The sequence below is a fragment of the Ambystoma mexicanum genome, chromosome 8 (genome assembly GCF_040938575.1).
Source record: "Ambystoma mexicanum isolate Mex_15411 chromosome 8, UKY_AmexF1_1, whole genome shotgun sequence".
NCBI lineage: Eukaryota > Metazoa > Chordata > Amphibia > Caudata > Ambystomatidae > Ambystoma > Ambystoma mexicanum.
The window spans coordinates 1,605,461,073-1,605,481,377 of NC_090929.1; the positions used below are offsets into that span (position 1 = coordinate 1,605,461,073).

General features: G+C 43.8%; 1 protein-coding gene across 2 annotated transcripts in view; it reads right to left on the reverse strand.

The window, feature by feature from the left end:
* The window catches only part of NRAP (nebulin related anchoring protein), a 515,982-nt gene that overhangs the window by 436,023 nt on the left and 59,654 nt on the right, over positions 1 to 20,305 (reverse strand). The window lies entirely within an intron of this gene.

Below are 20,305 nucleotides of genomic sequence, written 5' to 3' on the forward strand. Positions count from 1 at the left end.
CCCTAGTACAATGAACGCATTCTTTCAATGAATGATTTCACTAGGAAGGTATTTGCCCTGGTGCTTATACCATACCCTATTGGCATTGAGGCAAAACTTGCCCTGGTGAAAACTAGTTTTTAAACAAGAGCCATGTTTTATGCTCCCTCCTCAGAGCTCAGCAGGTGATTTCACCTGTGGAATAATCAGTTCATTGTCTTTGCGCTTTCAAGACACATACATAGACACGAGCACAGTCCTAGCGGTGCATTTAGATGCTTTAAAGTTCATCTCTGGAGGAGAGCTCAGGGGCAACGTTCGACACGGAGCAAGACAGGTTCGATCCCCAGGTCCGCACTTAGAAACCGGTGGGTATTAAGCGCGTTATAAATAACCTATCATATCATATCCATCCTCGTCTGGAGAATGCAAAGGGACTAAATGCAGCAGTCGAGCTTGCCGTTACTGTACATTTTTTTAATGAAGAAAAGGGATTTTTTTTAACGGTTTTGTGGGTTCTATTAGAGAAATAAGCAACTTCCCTCCTAAACATTAAAAACAGGCCGTATTGATCAGGCACCTGTAGATGCTGTCACCCCCACACTCACTATAAAGGCCTTGGTTTCAGGGTTTTAACTTGTGTTACTTTTATTGTTTCATTCATATAAACAGAATGCAACTTTTAATGCCACCAACCTGGACATCTTTCAACTTTTTTTTACATTTTTTATTTTTGTTTCTTTTTTATTTGTGTTTATAATTACATAAACCCTTACCCACTTATTACATATTACATACACATTCAGAAACATTATATTACATTAAATATGATAAGTATAAAAGTATAACAAGTATCACTCAGTTATTTTTAAGGCTATGATACATCTGCATGCTACCTTACATTTAAAAAAAAACGATTTTAGGTGCTTTTTGGCGAACTCCTCCTTTTGTTTCGACAATCAAGCACACACTATTTTATAATATCATTATTCACAGCAGTTGCAGTCAATAACGGTCGTTAATACCTGTTTACCTGTTATCGCACCTCATTTCTCTTGAGACCAATAATTCATTAATGGCCGATTAAAAAACACTATTGACTGCAAATGCTACATTGATAAATGAACACGAGCAGTATGCAGTGTGGGCTGCTGGTCAACCACCAGCAACAGAGGAGTTTGCCAAATCGAAACATTTTAGTTAACGACAGAGACATCAACTGACCCGAATTCTTCTTTTTTATAGACCCCCCCTCCTCCTGCACCCACAAACAAAGTGGACTGATGGATCATTATGTAAACTGGACGAAGTCGTTTTTCAGCTTACTATGTAGAGCAGGTGCTCTTTGCATCTTGAAGATCAAGAGACGAAGGTACACATCGTCACACAATCATCTCACACCCTGCGAGTAGTCCCTGCAGAAATAGTTCCCAAAGTCGAACACCAGCAGTGATTGATTGATTGATATTTTATTTCTATCGCGCTCGTACACAAGTGTTTCAGAGCGCGACATGGCAAGGGAGGGGGAACAGGGGAGAACAAAACAGCGATCTTACTAGGCCCAGTGACATTGAGAACGCGCAAGTGCATGGGAGAGGGGGAGGGGAAAAGTGCATGGAAGGGGGAGAGGTGGAAAGTGCGACGCAGAGGAGAAACAGATAAATAACAATAAATAAATAATAAAGGCAACCAGCAATTTGCAAGTGGTAGGTTTAAGGCAGCAGACAGGGTAGGTCTGATAGTGCAGGAAGAAAAAGGGGGGGCTGTATGGGTACAGATACAGACCCCAGTGCACGGGGTGGCCCGGGGGCAGTGCGGGAGGGTGGCAATATGAGCAGGTACCTGGGCCCAAAAGACAGAGGGTTGCCAGGTGCACGGTGCCAACAGAGAACAGATCAGCAGGGAAGAGGGAGAGCGAAGGCAGAAGAAAAGAGGGAGGTCTTGAGGTGCTTCTGGAACCAGAGATGGTTCTCCTCAAGTTTTAGAGTGGCAGGGAGGCTGTTCCAGAGGGAGGCCCCAGCCGAAGACAGAGATCTACCCCCAGCTTGTTTCTTAGAAAAACGACTAACCCTCAGTGAGTTGGAGGTAGAGGAGCGAAGAGCTCGAGAGGGGAGGTATTTGTGGAGGGATAGCTGAAGGTACTTTGGTCCCAGGCCCCAGAAAGCCTTGTGGACAATGAAGAGGGTTTTGAATTTAATCCTTGCATCCACTGGGAGCCAGTGGAGAGATTTCAGAGCTGGAGAGATACAATCCCAGGGCTTGAGGCCAAGGACAAGTCTCACAGTCCTGTTCTGGATTAGTTGCAGAGGGCGGAGAGTAGAGGCAGGTAGATTTAGAAAGAGGCTGTTACAATAGTCCAAGCTAGAGAGAACCAGAGCTTGAGATACCATGAGCTTCTGGGGGAAGGAGACGAAAGGCAGAGTACCTCTGAGGAGGTGCAGTCGGAAATTTGACTTTTTAGAGACCTCAGAGATGTGGTCAGAGAAGGAAAGGGTGGAGTCAAAGATGACCCCGAGGTTCTTAACCTCGCAGGTGGGGGTAGGAGGAAGGCCAAGGGAGGCCGGCCAGAGAGTGAGGGGAAAGGATGGTGAAGGTGTGCCGATGAGGAGGATCTCCGTCTTGCTGTTATTCAAACAAAGATCATTGGCGGCACACCAATCTTGAATGGCAGTTAGGGAATCAGAGATGAGAGAGCTAGAGGAGGCGGGAGAGGGCTGCTTGAAAATGAGTTGAGTGTCGTCAGCGTAGCACTGGAAATTTGCGCAGAAAATGGCAATGCAGTGGGCGAGAGTTGCCAGGTATTGGTTGAAAAGCCAGGGCGAGAGGTTAGACCCCTGGGGAACAGCACAAGTAGAGAGGAAGATAGATGAAAGGAAGGACCCAAGTTGGACCTGGGAGGGTCGATCTGAGAGGAAAAAGGTCAGCCAGGCCAGAGCCTGATCAGTGATACCCAGGTTTTCACGGAGACGGTTGAGCAGGATGGTATGGTTGACCGTGTCAAAGGTAGAAGAGAGATCGAGGAGGATGAGGACAGATGGAATGTTAGAGTCAAGGTTGGTGAGCAGATGTTCACAGATGTTTAGGAGAGCAGTTTCCGTGCTTCTGGCAGCTCTGAAGCCAGACTGGTGGTCATGGAGACAGCCAACAGAATTGGAATGAAGGTTAAGCTGAGAGATGGCCAACTTTTCCAGGAGTTTGCCAAGAAAGGGAGTAATGGAAATTGGGCGATAATTAGCTGGACAAGAAGGATCAGCTGTGGGTTTCTTGAGAAGAGTATGCACAAAGGAGTGCTTCAGAGGGGAGGGGAAGGATCCAGAGGCAAAGAAGTGGTTGCAAAAATCAGCAAGGGCCGGAGCGAGGGTGTCAATGTGGTCCTTGATGGTTTTAGAGGAACAGGGATGAACCTGTTTTGAAGAGGCTTTCATAGATCAGACTTGTCTAGCAACCTCGTCAGGGGTGAAAAGAGGAAAGGACGAGAAGGATGGTGGGAGGGTGGCTAAAGGAGGGTCAGCAGCTTGAATGTGGACTCTCTTCTTGGTGAGGACAGAGAGTCGGTATTGCCTTTGTAGCAGGTGACAGGCCAGTTTGTCAGAGGATGAACAGGAAGTCCTCCATTTCCTCTCAGCTGCCCTACACTTACGATTAAGTGTAGCTAGGTCAGAGTCATACCAGGAATTGCACTTGGCTTTGGACTTCAAACGGATCCTCATGACAGGGGCAAGAGCATCAAGCGTATAAGAAATTGAAGAGTAGAGCAGAGACAGGGCTGTATCAGGATGAGAGACAGCCAAAGGTGGAGGGGGGAGAGAAAGTGGCGGCAAAAGGCTCAATTGACACACGCTTCATGGGCCGGATGTCTGAGAAGGTAGGTGGCAGTGTTGGGGTAGGCTTGGCTTGGGGGGAAGAGCGGGAGAGATGAGATGAGAGGAGGGAGTGATCGCTCCAGGAGAGAGGAGTGGTCAGAGGGATGGAGAGGGGGAGGTCAGAGGAGATCAAGACATCGAGTGTGTGCCCTCCAGAGTGAGTCGGGCCAGAGGGGAGGATGGACAGGGAGAGGGAGTCGCAGAGATCACGGAAAAGTACAGAGGAGGAGCAAGGAGAGTCTAAATGTATATTTAGGTCACCGAGGAGGAGGAGTTAGTGGTAGAGGCCAGGAGGGAGGAGGAGGGGTCTGCCCACTCAGAGAGAAATGAGGTGATTTGACCAGGAGGCCGGTAACCACAGTAAGAGAATGGGTAGGCGAGAGAGAACGCCTACAGAGAAGGCATTCAAAAGAGAAGTAGGTCTGAGTGGGAATGATAGAGGCAGGAATCCACTCAGGAAAGATCAGGGCTACCTCCCCCACCGGACCGGGAGGATCTGGGTGCTGAGAGGATCTTGTAGCCATCAGGGAGGAGAGTGTCAAAGCTCGTGACTGAGCTTGCCGTGAACCATGTCTCAGTAAGACCAAGGACATCAAGGTCTAGTTCTTCAAGGAGGTGGCAGATGTCAGAGGAGGTTTTGACGCCAGAGCGAGTGTTGAGAGTGGCAATATGAAGAAGGTTGCCAGCCTTAAAGACCTTCTGGGGAGGGGTACAGATCAGAGGTACGCCCTGTGGAGCAGATAGAGCCCTCGGAGGGGCAGAAGAGGAGAGCGAGGGCAAGGTAGCCAAGGGGGGAGAGGAGGGGAAAGCAGGAGATGAAAGGAAATTGATGAGGTGAGGGAAGCGCCTATCAAAGAGGAGGATATTGGCCTGAGGGCCTTGGACCATGACAGTGCCATTTAGGTAGACATAAATGATGACTTTAGAGGAGTCGAAGGAAGCCATGAGAACTTCCCAGCGAGTGCCACCATTAATGGGAGAGGAGGAGGACCCAATAGATCTGGCGAAGGAACGACAAAGAGGATGTCGGTAAGGGTCTGTCTGGCGGAAGCATTGGAGTAGGTGTCAGTGATAGGAAGACCAGGATTAGAGGCCAAGATATCCTTTTTAAAATTCTTCCTACCAGACTTAGTGAGAAGGGAAGGATAGTCAATGGAGAATTAGTTGGAAAAGATAGGAGAAACAGAAAGCGCCATTGGGGTGGAAGTAAGGAGAGGATGGAGATACTGGGGGGGCTAAGGCAGGTAGGTGTGAGACAAAAGAGAGTGGTGAGGTCACTGGGCTGGCAAGTTACAGAGAAGAAACAGTATACAAGCAAAATACAGAGAATTTCGCAATGGGCAGCAAGATATGACTTTGTAGCACAAAGCAAAAACATCAAGATTTGACTTTTTAGTACAAAGCAAAAAACAGCAAGATTTGACTTTTTAGTACAAAGCAAAAACAGCAAGATTTGACTTTTTCAATCTTGGAATCGGATGTTAGCAAAGGGTTTAAGGAAGCACTGCGCAGCAGGATGACAACATGGGAGCAACAAGCAGAAAGAACAGTGATAGTCAAAGGCAGTAGAAGTGAGTCCATAAGGAGGGAACTAACCCATAGTTCTGGAGGTGGCAAAGTCAAGGCAGTCCGGATTTCTTAGAGGAGTGAGGTGGCAGCATCATTGTGGTTAAGGTGCAGGGAGGACCCCAATTAGCGTTCCAGAAGCGGACAGGGAGCAGACAGGGGCCTTGGTAGTGGGCCTTTGCTCTGAGGGCCGGCTGAAGCTTGCCGGTCCCTGATTGGATGGAAGAAAACACTTAGCAACAAATGGGAGTGCAGCACAGGGAAAGGTGATTCAGCACAGTCTGCCTACACAACAAAGAAAACCACAGCGGCCAGTCGAGCAACTTTGCTGAAAACGGCAGGGGTGGGACGTGACATCTAAAGTAAAGTTTCCCCTGCCAAAGGAGGGGGACAAAATGGGGTGCCACGAAAGTTTGGGGGGGGGGACAAACACCCTTGACCCCCCTGTTTTGAGCCCCGCCCCTAAAATTACGCCGATGCGTACCACGAAAATCCGGACAAGCAACCGTGTTACGGGACAACACCAAGAGCATATCTGCTCTTCGCACATTCCTATTAACATGACAAAACAAATGACTTGGTGGAGAGCTATGGTTTTCAGGCCAAGGCCAGGGAAACAGAAAAACACCAGAAGTAAGGGCTGAGGGTATTGCCTTACAGCAAGTCAAGTCACTTGGCCACCTTGGAATGCGCTTTCACGAGGATGGGTACTGGACAAGTCAGTTGGCAAAACCCTCAGCCGGCTTGGAAAAATATAGCTCGCTGGGTCGACATGCACTCAGGCTGTCGTTAGCAGCGCCTTTCTCCCTTTTACCCGACTATTCTGTCTTCTGTCATGGTTTGTCTGTTTTACACGCTTTTCTTTACCTCCACAGCATTTCCCGTTTACTCCTCCGCCATAGACTACAGTACGGTATTACCCAAGTTGACCGTGGTTGATTTGATCGTGGCCGATCTTACCAAATTTAGGGAGTTTTTTTTTACTATATGAAGGGGTGGGTTTGGGTTAATAAATAATATAGGGGGATTTATGGGGGGCTGCAGGGGTCTTCCCCCTGCAAATATCTGCGGTAAAAATGAAAAAGAAAAATCTACCACGGGCAAATAAATTCGGTCAAACAACCACAATCCCTACAGTCCACATCATGCGTCAAGTGTGTGTGATAAGGTCTCGTGCAGAAGGGATGTGACCAAGCAGTTCAGGGAGGAGTACCCCTTTTGGGGCAGGACAAATCTGATTTACCATTTCTATCAAGGCTTGGCAGGCAAAAGAACGCTGGTCTGGAGGGTTGGGCAGGGCAATTGCCACAGAATACGTTTCATTCAAAACCTTTCAGCCATCACCTCTTTTGTGTTGCGTCCTCTGTTTAGAGCCAAAATCCCAATACTAATGATGACACTATATCTCCACCTAGAAGCCTATGTAGTCTATGCACATTTGCGTTTTTTTTCACCTGCACATTATTATCACTCGCTCCAATACCAACATTTTTTATTTTATTATGCGGAGCTAAAGCGTCAACTTTCAACCAAAATGCAAAAAGAATGTGGACATTTAAAGGAGAGCAGTTAAAGTCTGGGTGGTGTTACTCAATATTTATACTATTGGTTATTTATAACACACTTAATACCCAGAGATTTCTAAGCACGGACTAGGGATCAAAACTGTGTTGCTCGGTGTCATCTTGCTTACAAGGCGAGCGGATTGCCCCTGAGCTATCCTCCCGAGACTTTGTGGTCTTACGTCGCCTAACCTAGTCCGAGAGGTGTTGTTTTGAGACCCCACCAGCGTGTCACCCAACCCCAGTCTATGATTTTGAAAGAAAAAGGATTGGGGGGAATAGGTGAGGTGATAGGCAACAGGGTTAGCCAGTAGAATGACAATTTAGTGGGAGAGAAGCACATAAAATGAGCAGGTGGGATTAGGGTTACTGCAGCTAGTATGCTTCTTTAACTGTGCTTAGTTATTGGTAAGCATGAGAGAACATTTCAAAAATATGCAGCTCAGTGTAATAGCAAAGCTTAACTGTGATCACTGCCCGCCAACCCAGGTCCGGGACTGGGCACTGGGCCGGGGCCGAGTGCAGCTGGCATGAGAAGGAGGTGCTCCACCTCCAGCTCGCTGCGCACATCAGCCAGGACGCAAGGTCCCTGCTTCCTGTCTGCATGCTACGCGTGAACTGCAGGCCTGGAGGGAAGAAGAAGCATCACTTGCATTGAACGGGTAAGGAAACGTTTTTTTTTGGAAATGTATATATGTGAGTGTGTGAGCGTGTGTCTGTTGTGATTGTGAATGTAAGTATGTAATGTTATGAATGCATGTACGTATGTGTATGCATGCGTGCATGTGAATAGTACAAGTATGGGTGGTGAGTGCTCCTGTCATGTGATTAAGAATGCAGTGTGTGTGGATGAATGTTCTAGGTGCTTGTGTGAAGAATGCAGTGTGAGTGAATGTGAGAGAAGGTGAATGGGTAAGTGACTGATGAGTGAACGAGTATGAATGTGATTATGTGTGTGTGCGCGAGACTCTAGCAGGCCTCAGGAGTACTCGAGCAATGCTGACATTTCCTTAAGTTACATGGCATGTTTTATTGGCATATTTGGGCAAAGCCAACTTGATCTGTGTTATTACGTGGCTACACTGCCATTTTGGTGCAAACAGTCTAGCAATTGCATACTGCGGATGACCATTTTTTCTGGGTATCTATGATAAAGCAAGCAAGCAGGATATGTGTTACTGCATTGCTAGACTGGCATGTTTGTGTCGACAGCATACCTGTTTCTTACTGTGGGATTCCATTTTTTACTGAGCATCTATGATAAAGCAAGCATGATAAATGTACTTACATGTCTAGACTGGCCTACATTGGACCCAGTTAGGACACATTTTTTTATTGTGGTATGGCATTTTTAATGGCAATGCCAACAGCAGAATGTTGTTACGTTTGGTTACTGGCATATATTGGCAGAGCCAGCTTGGACATGTGTTATTATATTGTCATTAAGCGCTAAGCAAACAGGAGTATGTTCTTATATGGGAATACTGGCATATATTGGTGCAGCCAGCATGGAATTCATGGGCACAGCGAGCGTGAAAATGGGCCTCATTATAAGTATGGCGGTAAGGTAACAACCGTTCCGGTAGCGCTACTAGCACTGTTGCTGCCATACCGCCATACTAAGTGCTGTGCTCGCGGGTGCCTGTCAGCCCGCCAGGTCTGACCTGGTGGGCAGAGCGGCACACGTGAGAACAGCAAGTCGGATGCACCGGCACCGTTGTAAACCCTATCGGACTCAATGGGAACAGGGATGTACCGGTTCCGGCACCAGTGAAAGGGCAATTACCGGGTCTGGCGGGGCCGGAATACCCTGGTAATTGCCCATTTGCGGGTGCCGGACCCAGTTACCTCGTAATGAGGCCCAATGTGTTTATGCTGGCATTTATTCTGGAGAAAGGCATGAAAATGCATAGGGAAATCTTCCTGTGTGCTGTTGATGACTTGCATCAATGTATTTTTTTGAGTTACCCAACAAAACCACTTGCCCGTTTGACTTTTCACCCAGTTTTTCACAGAATGCGTGCTGCATAATGAAACATTTTAACCCATTAGTTAACCCATTATTCAAAACATTTTTGCAGGGGAGAACCACCTGGTTCAGACTCCTTCGCTACAAACGGTCATTCTTGCATATTTGTGACAAATATTTACTCCCATCTAAGAAAATAAATTCACCAGCCACCACTGGTGGCTAGTACATTTTGGGTGCCAGAGGCCAGGCACCTAGATTAGGTGAAGAATGTAAGCTTTGATTACAAAACATGCATATTTTGTCAAGCGCAGTGCGCGCATGCCCCTGCTGCAGCATGATCATCATGGACATTGCGCACCCATGGTGGTCCAGGAGAGAGTGTGGTGCACCCCGTGTTTTGTAGAGTAGCTTGGGGGTGAGGAGTGGTGCCCTCAGCATGGCTCGCAATGGGGCCCCCTATATTTTGTGTTACGCCACTGACTGCAATGGCAGTATCTAGACAAGACAATGCATAATGCTAGATATGGCTGGTGTGTGGTTGTGTGATGGATATGAGAGGTGCTGAAGCGGGCCCTAGTAGTGCTATGGAAAGAGGAGCACGGTTAGGCTCTCCTTATAGTTACTTATTTATTTACATGAGTAACAATGCTCTTTTAATCACAAAAGAACGTACATCATCAGATTTGACAGGAAGCAGTGAGGTTCTTACAATAGGGTGAGTTTGAGGGACATTCTGACCAGGCTGTGGAGTCAATTAATAAATAGTAGTTGCATGTACTACTGGGGTTCCTTGGTTAGCATTAAACAGATTAAAGGCGCACAAAGCAAAAGCACCTCTCTGCTATGTGTTCTTATATAGCTCAGATTACCCTATACTACAGACAATAACCACCAGTTTTGCAAAGAAGTTCCGAGCAATCAGAGATGCGCGGCGCACCTGCCATCACATGTTGACCTGTGATCCGGTGCATTGACAGTGGGCTTCCCCTTGGAGAGTGTGTTCCTCATTCACTCACAGTCCTCTGTGGTTCCAGGCATCAAACGGAAATGGAAAGAGGCCTCCTTCCCTTTAAAGGGGCTCCTTTCACTTTATCTACGACGGCCATGTTGGACTTGTGTTTGCCTTGTTAGAAACGTGTTTTGCCTCCGAGGATGTAGCATTTGGAGGACACACATGCTTTTGACGGTGGACACCAAGCATACTCATGGTTGTCATGGGTACTAATAATAGTATTTCCAATTGATATTAGCACACCGTAGAAATCGAACTGCTCTTGGAGCTGATAACAGGTTTGATTGTTACCCAACTGGAAAATGAAAGACTGAGTCGACACTGACTGCTTTTGAAACTGTGACTGCAGGCTTCACACAGATGCTAGAGGCAAGTGCCTAACTCACTGAGCTGTCTTATTAGCCCATGGCTTGTAGGCTTAATCCACATGCTACATTGGCTTGTTAAAATCCCTCAGCTCGTACTCACCTCCGTCCTTCCTTCTTTCCTTCCTTGGGGCCAGTAAATCATCCTTCTTGGCCTTTAACAGTTTGGATTGCCTGCGCTGCAGATTATGAGACTATATTAATATACTCTGCCAACTATATTACCAGATGTTCCCCTGTGGGCATGGCTTTCACACAACACCCTTGTGTGTAGCATTCACATCCCATATATCTGCTCCAACCTGCCAGAGCGACTCTGGGTACTAATGTAATGCTGACCAGCATGTATAGCAAAGACCTACAGCACTAAAGGGCTTGAGTCCTTCTATTCCTGCACCTTTTTCCCATTTCAACACCAAGTCGAGTAGGTCAGTGTGAGGCTTATGAGTGTGGCTGCCTCTTTGACAGGGTTTTGCATCAGCACAGCACCAGCTCTGTACATGAGTCTCCTACACCCACCCGACCTCATCACCCAACTCCAGGTCTCTTCCCTTCATTGCATCACCCTTCGCAAGGGTGTTTGGTGTTCCCCTTCCCTGTGCCATCTGTGGCAAGTGCTGGATGCTGATGGCATGAAGGTGTGCACCACAGTGTTCACACCAGCTGCTGATTCCCACAGCTCTGGTTGAAGGCCGGGCGACTCAGGACAGCGCCGGTATATATCGCCAAATTATGTGAATGTCCCAAAGGGCCTGGGATCAAAACCTCCAGTTAGTAAAACATACTACGTTCCAATGAGAGAGACTCAACAATTGAGCGTTGAGTATTTCAATGGTTAACAACGTCTTTTTGTGGGGAAGATTGCCTTGTGGTAAAAAAGGACCGAAGGACTTCATTACCAAATGAAGAATCCAAGTGGTCCATACCCATATACCCTGAAGCTCTGCTTTTCGACTGCTCAGCATGCATCCTAACTGTTTGAACACCACCCCATCCGTGCCCCCTTGTGACTGTCTTTTTTTAATATAATGGTTTTGTAGCTAAATTATGTGAATGTCCCAAAGGGCCTGGGATGTAAAACCTCCAGTTAGTAAAACATACTAGGTTCCAATGAGAGAGACTCAACAATTGAGCGTTGAGTATTTCAATGGTTAACAACGTCTTTTTGTGGGGAAGATTGCCTTGTGGTAAAAAAGGACCGATTCAGGGTGTGAAAGAGCCTTCCAGTTAGAGTGAAAATGCATTTCTTGGAGCATGAGCACGCTTCGGCAAGCCATTGGGGCCTGTAAGTAAGTTAGAATACCATTCAGTAAGTAGGAGCCTTTCATTGAGCAAGTGCCTTTCTTTTACTTTCAAATGTTTATATCAGTTTAATCCTAAAACAGCCAGTTAGAAACACACATTAGTAACCGGCAAGGGTCAATCAGATTGTTACCATCGATCTGATTGGCCCTCGCCGGGTCGTTACAGCCCCACAAAAATGTACCTGCGGTGCGTTGCGTGCTTAGCTGATCGTTCCCGATCTGCGACGGACCGCCATGGAAAGGGAGAATGGACTATGCGTAGTCCCTTCCCTCCATTCCATGGTGGCCGTTTTCATGGTTTAATTTTTGAAAAATCTTTTTCATGGCCACCATGGAAAGGGAGAATTGACTACATGTAGTCCCTTCGCTCCCTTCAAAGGCAGTCATTTTCTTTGTTGCCTTTTTTTTCTTTCTTTTTAATGGCCGCCATGGAAAGTAGTCCCTTCTCCACACTCCATTGCTGCCATTTTTATTGCTTTTTTTGCTCAAGTTCAGAAACGTTTGACCTGCTGTTTCTCAACTTGAGTAAAAAGTACCATTAGTACAATGTGCTGGGCTACTAATAGCAATAGAACCCCCGGAGGAGGGGCATTACCGGTCGAGTTACCCCACCGGTAATGCTGATTATTCCTCTTGATTTATCAGCTGATTTCGATACTGTTGATCACTATTTACTTTTGGACTCACTCTCTTCCTTTGGTTTCAGGGGTTCTGTTCTTTCTTGGTTCACCTCTTATCTCTCTAATATAACTTTTTCTGTTTCTTGGGGTGGAAAGACTTCTGCACCTATGCCTCTTGAGCACAGTGTTCCCCAAGGTTCTGTCTTGGGTCCATTCTTATTTTCACTCTCTACTTCATTACTTGCTCCTGTGATTTCCTCTTTTGGAAATCTCATCACTTTTATGCTGATGACACACAACTTTTTCTATCCTTCACATCTTTCACACCTGAAATTCACCACACTCTCGCTTCTCGTCTCTCTGCCATTAAATCCTGGATGGCATTGCACTTTCTTACCCTTAACGCTGGGAAAAATGAGGTTCTATTTTTTCCCTGCTAACTCATTTTCTCCACCGTCTATTTCGTTTCCTCCCACTACTCTTTCTATTTCTCCCACTGCGTGGAATCTTGGTCTTTATTTGGATTCTAATCTTTCTTTTTCCCATCATATTTCTCTCACATCCCGTTCCTGTCGCTTTCATCTCTATAACATTCACAAAGTTGGCTCTTTTCTTACCTTCCATGCGACTAAACTGCTTATTTCTTCTCTTATTTTCTCTCGACTCTTCTATTGTTCTGTTACACTTTTTGGTCTCCACTCTTCCCCTCTTCTCGTCTTGCTCCTTTAAAATCTATATACCATTCCTCTGTTCGCTTACTCTGTCTTCTCTCCTATCGCAATTCTATTTCAGCTTCACTTACATCTCTTGGATGGTTACCTTTTCATTCTCAACTTAACTATAATATTCACTGTCTCTCCATGGACTAGCTCCAGACTTTCTTGCTGCTCTTCTGTCCTTTTAAACTTCTTCTCGATCTCTACATTCTTCTTGTCTTCTTAAGTTGACTGTTCCCCGTCCACCCTGCGCTCAGTCTCGCTTTCACTCCTAACAGCTTATTGCTCCTCTTCCTTGGAACACTCTTCCTCTATCTCTTCGATCTATCACTGTCTATTCTTTCTTTCGGGTCTCCTTGAAAAGTCATCTTCTCCATTGTCCATGATTGTTTGCCTTCAGAACTGATACTTGATTTTCCTTACTTTTCAATATTTTTGTATCGTTGTTTTTAACTGTGTGCAGCACTTTGGCTAAAAGCTCTATATAAGCTTTAATAAAATACAAATACAAAAATACAACCCCACCCCTCCCCCCGAGGGTTCTAGTGCTTTAATATAAACACCATAGCAAAGTATTAATATTCAAGTGGTAAGTTCCTCATTTTCTTTGCATACAAATCACACTATACAGAACATCAGAGAAAGTGTGCATCTGCTAGTAATTTAGAAACAGACCCATCTTCATAACTCCTTGTTTCAATTACATTATCAATCACAGGAGTGCATATGCTGCACGTTTTTCTCATATTATATTGTGCGGTTAGATGTTGAAAGTTGCCAAGCACGATGAATATATTTGAAGAAAGAAGATGCTATTAGTTCATCTGAAGTTAGTTTAGACAGGATCAATGCATCGGACACATGTATAATGTTATATATTAGCAGGACGGGTTTTAAGAAACGTTTCCTGTAGTAATCATAATAAGAGGGAAGAAAGAGATAGTTGTGAATTCAAGGGTAGTGTGCCAAATTTGTGATTTGTATAAAGAGATTGTGCGAATGAAGGATTTATATTGTCCACATATCTTTCTAGCCCAGGAGCTGGTTCACAACATCGTCGAGCTTGCGTCGAGGATGTAAAATAGCTTTCAATCATGTCCTTTGTCTTGTAGAAATCCATCTTGGACTCATTTCTTGGTGAGGGCATTAATAATTATAGGATCAGTCCATAGGTGTGTTAATTCTAAGTAGTTTCATTTTGCTTTAGCATGTCTCTACCAAGAGATATCCTTCCCTCTTTCTGGGACATAAGATCTGTCAGAAAGTCTCTATATTTAGACAGCTCGGGTGAAGCCCACAGTCGTATCAGTACATGGCTGGCCGATTGGCTATTACATCCACTATATTGGTTTGGGCTAACTCTATATGTAGGGCCATATTAGAAGTACTGTAAGGTAGGAGCGTAATCGTTTTAAAGAATTTATTCTCAACTACCTGTCGTCTGTTATATCTGCTGTAGCCCCAAATGTCAGCCCGTAATCAGCTGCGGCCCTCGCCTGCAGGTTGTAAATCTGGAGTGGAGGGGATAAAGCGCCATTACCATACATATGGGCCAATTTCAGGGTAGCATTACTTGTTCTCTCTAGACTCAAAGTTGCTTTTTCTATTTGGGCAGTCCAAGTACCGTTACTTCAGAATCTCGTCCCCAGGTAATCGGACATGTCAACTTGCTCAATGCATGCCCCTCAATCGCCAGGTATTTTAGGCTGTTGTTTATGCTGTGGGTGAAAGACCATTGTTTTGGTTCTATTGATATTGATCGTAAGTCTGCATTCTTTACATCTCTCATGAAAAGCAGTTACTTGTGTCACTAGGCCCGCAGCGGTTTAAGAAATCAGGATTACATCGTCTGCGAAGAGTAAAAGGCGGGTGAGATCGTGTCCCATTCTAGGTGCATCTGTCTCCAACTGCTTGAATCTAGAGATCAACCTGTTTATGTAGATTGGAAACAGGGTAGGGGCCAATACATTTACACCAAGGTTAATATGATTGGGGTTGGTGGTATCGACCGCTACATTCCAGCAGATTCTTCCTGTCTTATTGGAATATAGGCTGAAGATAGATCTCAATGGCCCATTGGGAATTCTCAGCCCTGGGAGGTCTTTCCATAGTTTGTTTCTTGGGTCCCCATTAAAATGCAGCCTTGAGATCGATGAAAGTAGTATAAAGATTCATTTTACTCCAGGTGACATATTTTTGTTGTATGAACACATTCTGAAGGACTGATCTATTGTACTACCACTTCCATATCCTTAGGCCAGCCTGCAAGATGTAACAGTAGGATGCGCGTGAGAAATATTCCGACCGCGTTCAGCAGGGATATGGGCCTATAATGGGCCGGATTGTCTCTTCCCCCTTTCTTATAAAGAGGGACTATGGTTGCCTCTTTCCATGAACTGGGGGCTCTGCCTAGCTTAACTACTGAATTATAAATGACAAGGAGTACCGGAGCCCAGAGGTCTGACTCGTTCTTAAAGAGGTCTACCAGTACCATGCCGGGTCCCAGTGCCTTCCCCCACTTTTGCAGCACTATGGCCTTTCATTGAGTAAGAGCCTCTCTGTGAATAAGAGCCTTTCTGTGAGTAAGAATGCCTTTGGGTAGAATTAATGGTTTTAGGGACTTTGAATGTCTAGTAGTGAGCGAAAAGGGCATTTCAAACATATGAATGACTTTCAGTATCATGTCGGAAAGTGGGTACCGAGACAGGGGTGACGGGTGAAAATAACTTGTATTCACAGCACGACATCCAGTGCTCTGCTTATTTTAGGAGGAAAGGTCCCTTGAAAGTGAAGCCTCGACCTGTGTTGTCCTTCCCGTCTCCTCATTAAGGTCCTACATGCCGTGAGTCACACCTGTGGTGCACTACCCCTTGCTCGCATATTGACCAGGACATGACATCTCCTTTGGACTTTAAAGTCGAAGCCACCATTCCACTCCAAGTCATTGATCATTCGATCAGGGCATCGAACACTTAGCTGGAACCTCCTGAGTCTGTTCTTGTCACCTTCCAGGGGATGCTCTGAACTTGCTAGGACAGTTCCCAGTGTTTCATGTATGGGTTCCTAGTGTTTACCTTCTTGCAGCAACCATTGCTCCTTTCATGGGTGAAACAATGAGCAGCAGAACATCAAAAGCTGCTCTGGCCCTTTAAGTTGGCACCTGCCTGATGAACACAATGTCACACACACTCTGTTGTCAGGGCACCGTGGTGACCGGCATTGATCTGCATATTGTTTCATCTTTTTCTTTCGATCAGAGTTTCCCTTTTCCGTTGGCTTCTCTACTTGTCAGCCAAACAGGCTATCCCTTCTTCTCCTCCTCGTCTCCTCTTCTCTCCGGACTACCTTTCTTACTCTGCTTCCACCCATAACCTGGGTGTCATCTTCGACCCATCACACAACTTCTCACTCTTCATCTCTAAATCTGCCACCGCAACTGGACTCAACCACCTCAATATCATGAAAATCTTCTTCTTTTCAATACTGCTAAACAGCTAATCTCCTCCTTAGTTCTTTATAAATCTGACTACTGTGCCAGTCACCTCTATGGACTTCCCAACTATGCCTTGTCACCTCTGGATAAAGTCCTAAACTTCGCAGTCCGCACACTTTTCAACCTTTCTCACTTTACCTTTATCTTCTCTGCCCGTCGCCAGATTGCCTGGATATCTGTGAAACCCAGCGCTATCTATAAACTTCTTCTCATCATCTTCACAACTATCCATGGACTTGCCCCACCATACCATCTGCTCATCTCCTCACTTTCCCTTGCAACATCTGGTCTTCAAGCCACCTTATCTCACTCCATTGTATAGCACCGATGTCCTCCGCTCTGTTATCAATGTTACATTTTTCAAGTATTTTTGTGGAAAAAATACATTGCTTTCCTTATGATTTTTATAAATGATAAATGAAACTTGGTATCCCACAGGATTTGAGAGGTGACATGGAAATAAAGATAGCAGTTCTTAAGAAGCATCTGATCATGGGTTCTAAACGATGGTTAATTGTGGTGAGGAATGGTGTGTTTGTATAATTGCGGTAACAATCAGCACGAATCCTCGGACAAGTGGCTTTCGAGTGAGTTTCTATGTTTGATTGATCCTTCGTATGTTACGCATGAAATGTGATCAGGGGTGTACTCTACCACAGTTTACATTTGAGGGCTACCCGAGGAAGGTAGCCCCAAACATAGTTTAATGTCATTTTCTACAATTGATAGCATAACCATAGACCAAGCTGAAACTCTTGGTTTCCCAGAGGAGGAAGCAAATAGAATTTCGAATCTAATTAAATCAACAGCGCAAAATGTAGGCATTACAGAAAAACAATAGGAAATTATCAGACAGTTGGAGATATTGACACACAAAGAGATTAACCAAAAATGACATACCTATACTTTAGTGCAATACAACAAAGCACAATGAACACAGAGGGAATTTAAGATTTCATTACAACCAACACTATGCAAAAATAATACAGAGTTGGTTAAAATATGGAGATTACTATTAAATAACTGTTCACTGGACCTTATTATTTTGACAATAGAAGAACTAGTGAATTCCTTACAGAAAATGGATATGAGGGTACTGAAAGATAATGTATCCAACTTGATTAGACAGGAATATCTTACATTGGCTTTAGACAACATAAACACAAAAGTAGATTCTTACCAGAAAGAAATTGAATTTAAAAAAAATCAGGAGATTTCAAAGCGATACCCTAGACTACAAATTAGATGCAGTCTATAATTGGCAAGAATATTATAAGCAGAGCAGTGGGTGCAAAGAATAAAGTAGAACACCATGACAAAATAAAGAAACATAAGCAGGAAGTACGTCATCAGAAACCTCAAGTATAGATTCAGAGGAATCAAGAAAGTTAACAGAAACGGGATTAGTACGAGATGAAAATATCTCAACGGGCAGGGGTGAACAATCAACCAGTGTAAACAAGTAACATTTTTAGAAGAGAGAAAAGGACCCGCAGAGGGAAGAAGATAAAACCCATGAGAAAGGGAATGAGTTTATCAAGGAGAGTTTAGTGATCAATATTTGAAATGACAGGTTATCACCGTTTGAAACACAAACTTTGAGAAAGGGTCTGACATTTGTTCCACAATACTGAAGTACATTATTAAAAGAAGAGACTGACTTCTTTAAATCGATGAGAAAGATGAAACTTAATTTTCTTTTCGGCATTCATGTCGATGAAACTCAAACAGAGAAAGAATGTGAATACTTGGAAATCAAACCAAAAAGTACTTTTTTGCCATCAGTACAAAATGCTACCTTGCAATGGTTTCAAAACTGGTACATAATGATTTACAGAAAGTTAAATTTAAACAAAGAAAATACTGTAATTTTTCACTAAATTAAAAAAATGGATATATTGATTGTGGCAAAATGAAGGTATTCTTTTGAAACCTGCAGACAAGGGCGGGATCCTAGTGATTGTGGACCAAAGGGATTACCAAGAGGAGGTTAAATGGCAATTGAATGAACATGATGATACGATATCCTATGATCATAAGGTGGAGATCGTAGATTGATTGATGAAAGACTACAAGAAGCAGAGGATAATGGCTGGATTACACGCAGCACAAGATATTTTGTTTACCATGGGTATAGTTAGTCTGTACACAAACATACTACACGAAGAGGGAATGGAGGCCATGGAAGCTTAATAAGCTTTTATGAAGGAATGAACAATGTCAGTAGAATAAGATCTTTATACTGAGTCTATTAACAAAAATTCTGTTTTTTCACTATGAAGATCAATTCTATGTTCAAACATCAGGTACATCAATGGGGTCAGCGATTTCATTGGTATATGCAAAAATGTCTACGTTATATTTAGAAATGAAGACCATTCTAGAAAATGAACAGTGGAAAAGGCATTTGAAGGAATATATGAGGTACACAGATGATATCGTTGGAATATGGCAAGGCACTAAGACACAGTTATTAGAATGTTTCACTTATGCTAATTCTTTACACCCAAGAATACAATTCACGTTCTTTTATAGTAAGGAGAAAATTCAATTTCTAGACGTAGAGGTTTATCAATGGGAAAATAAACTAAAGACAACTGTATACTCAATCACAGACAGGAATAGTTTGTACTTGGCAAACAGCTTTCATCCTAGAAGGATGATAGAACGTATTCCATATGGTCAATTTCTACGACACATTAGAATCATCTCCAAAGGTGATGACTATAGGCACAGAAGTGACACATTAACGAAAACATTTCTGGCCCAAAACTTGATATTCCTGTATAGAATGTATAATAAATGAAGAGAGATACATTATTTGTAACAAAGAAAAAGAGAGGAACCAAATTTAGTATACATAACAACCTACTCTTTGCAAAGCCATAAGATTAAAAAGATAAACTGTCAGGGTCTAAAATTGGACCCTACACTGAATAAAATGTTTCCAGACCCACCCATTTTCCTATACGCAAAGAGTAATTAACTGAGAAGCTATTTGGCACAAGAAGAAATTATGGCGAGGGAGAGAATTACTGCCAATGAGAAAGATACATAACCTTGTGGACATTGTCAACATGGTAACAATGTCATAAGGGGGAACAAGGTTAGTCATCCATATACAGGCAGACAAATAAAAGTAAACATAAATCAACATGTGACATTAAAGACATAATTATGGAATTTGTTGCCCCAGTGGGATTTTTTACATAGGGATGGCCACAAGAAAGGTAAAGGTTCGATGGATCGAACATAAGTCTAAAGTAAGAACTAAAAATGAAAGATCTCCTGTGGGTAAACATTATATGAAATCAAACCACACTATCATACAAACGCAATTTGTGATCTTGGAACAAGTTAAACTACCATTGAGAGGCAGTACCCTAAACACAGTGTAATCTAAAAGAGAAATATTTTGGATAAAAGAAATGGAAGCACTGGAACCAAGGGGGATGAATATGGAATGGGACTTAGCACCCTTTCTTTAGTTAACTAATCATACATCAGAAGCAGCTACATCCTTCGGGAGGGTGGAGTTAACTTGAGTATCTTTCCTACCTGGTATTGTAAAGGAATCATTTTATAAACATGATGATTGTAAATAAAGTAGACTGCAGAGAAGGTGGGCACAATTATTCTATATTGATCAAAGATATGGATTTAGTAATATGAATTGTATTTGAAATATATAGAATAATGGCTGAAACTAGAACATACTACAAGAAAATGTGGATAGTATTATTCAGTATGGACTATAGATATGGATTCTGTCACATGAATCCTCCTAAATCATACATAACATAGAAGGAAGTACAGATCTATATCAGTTTTGAAAATAAATAATAGACATGAC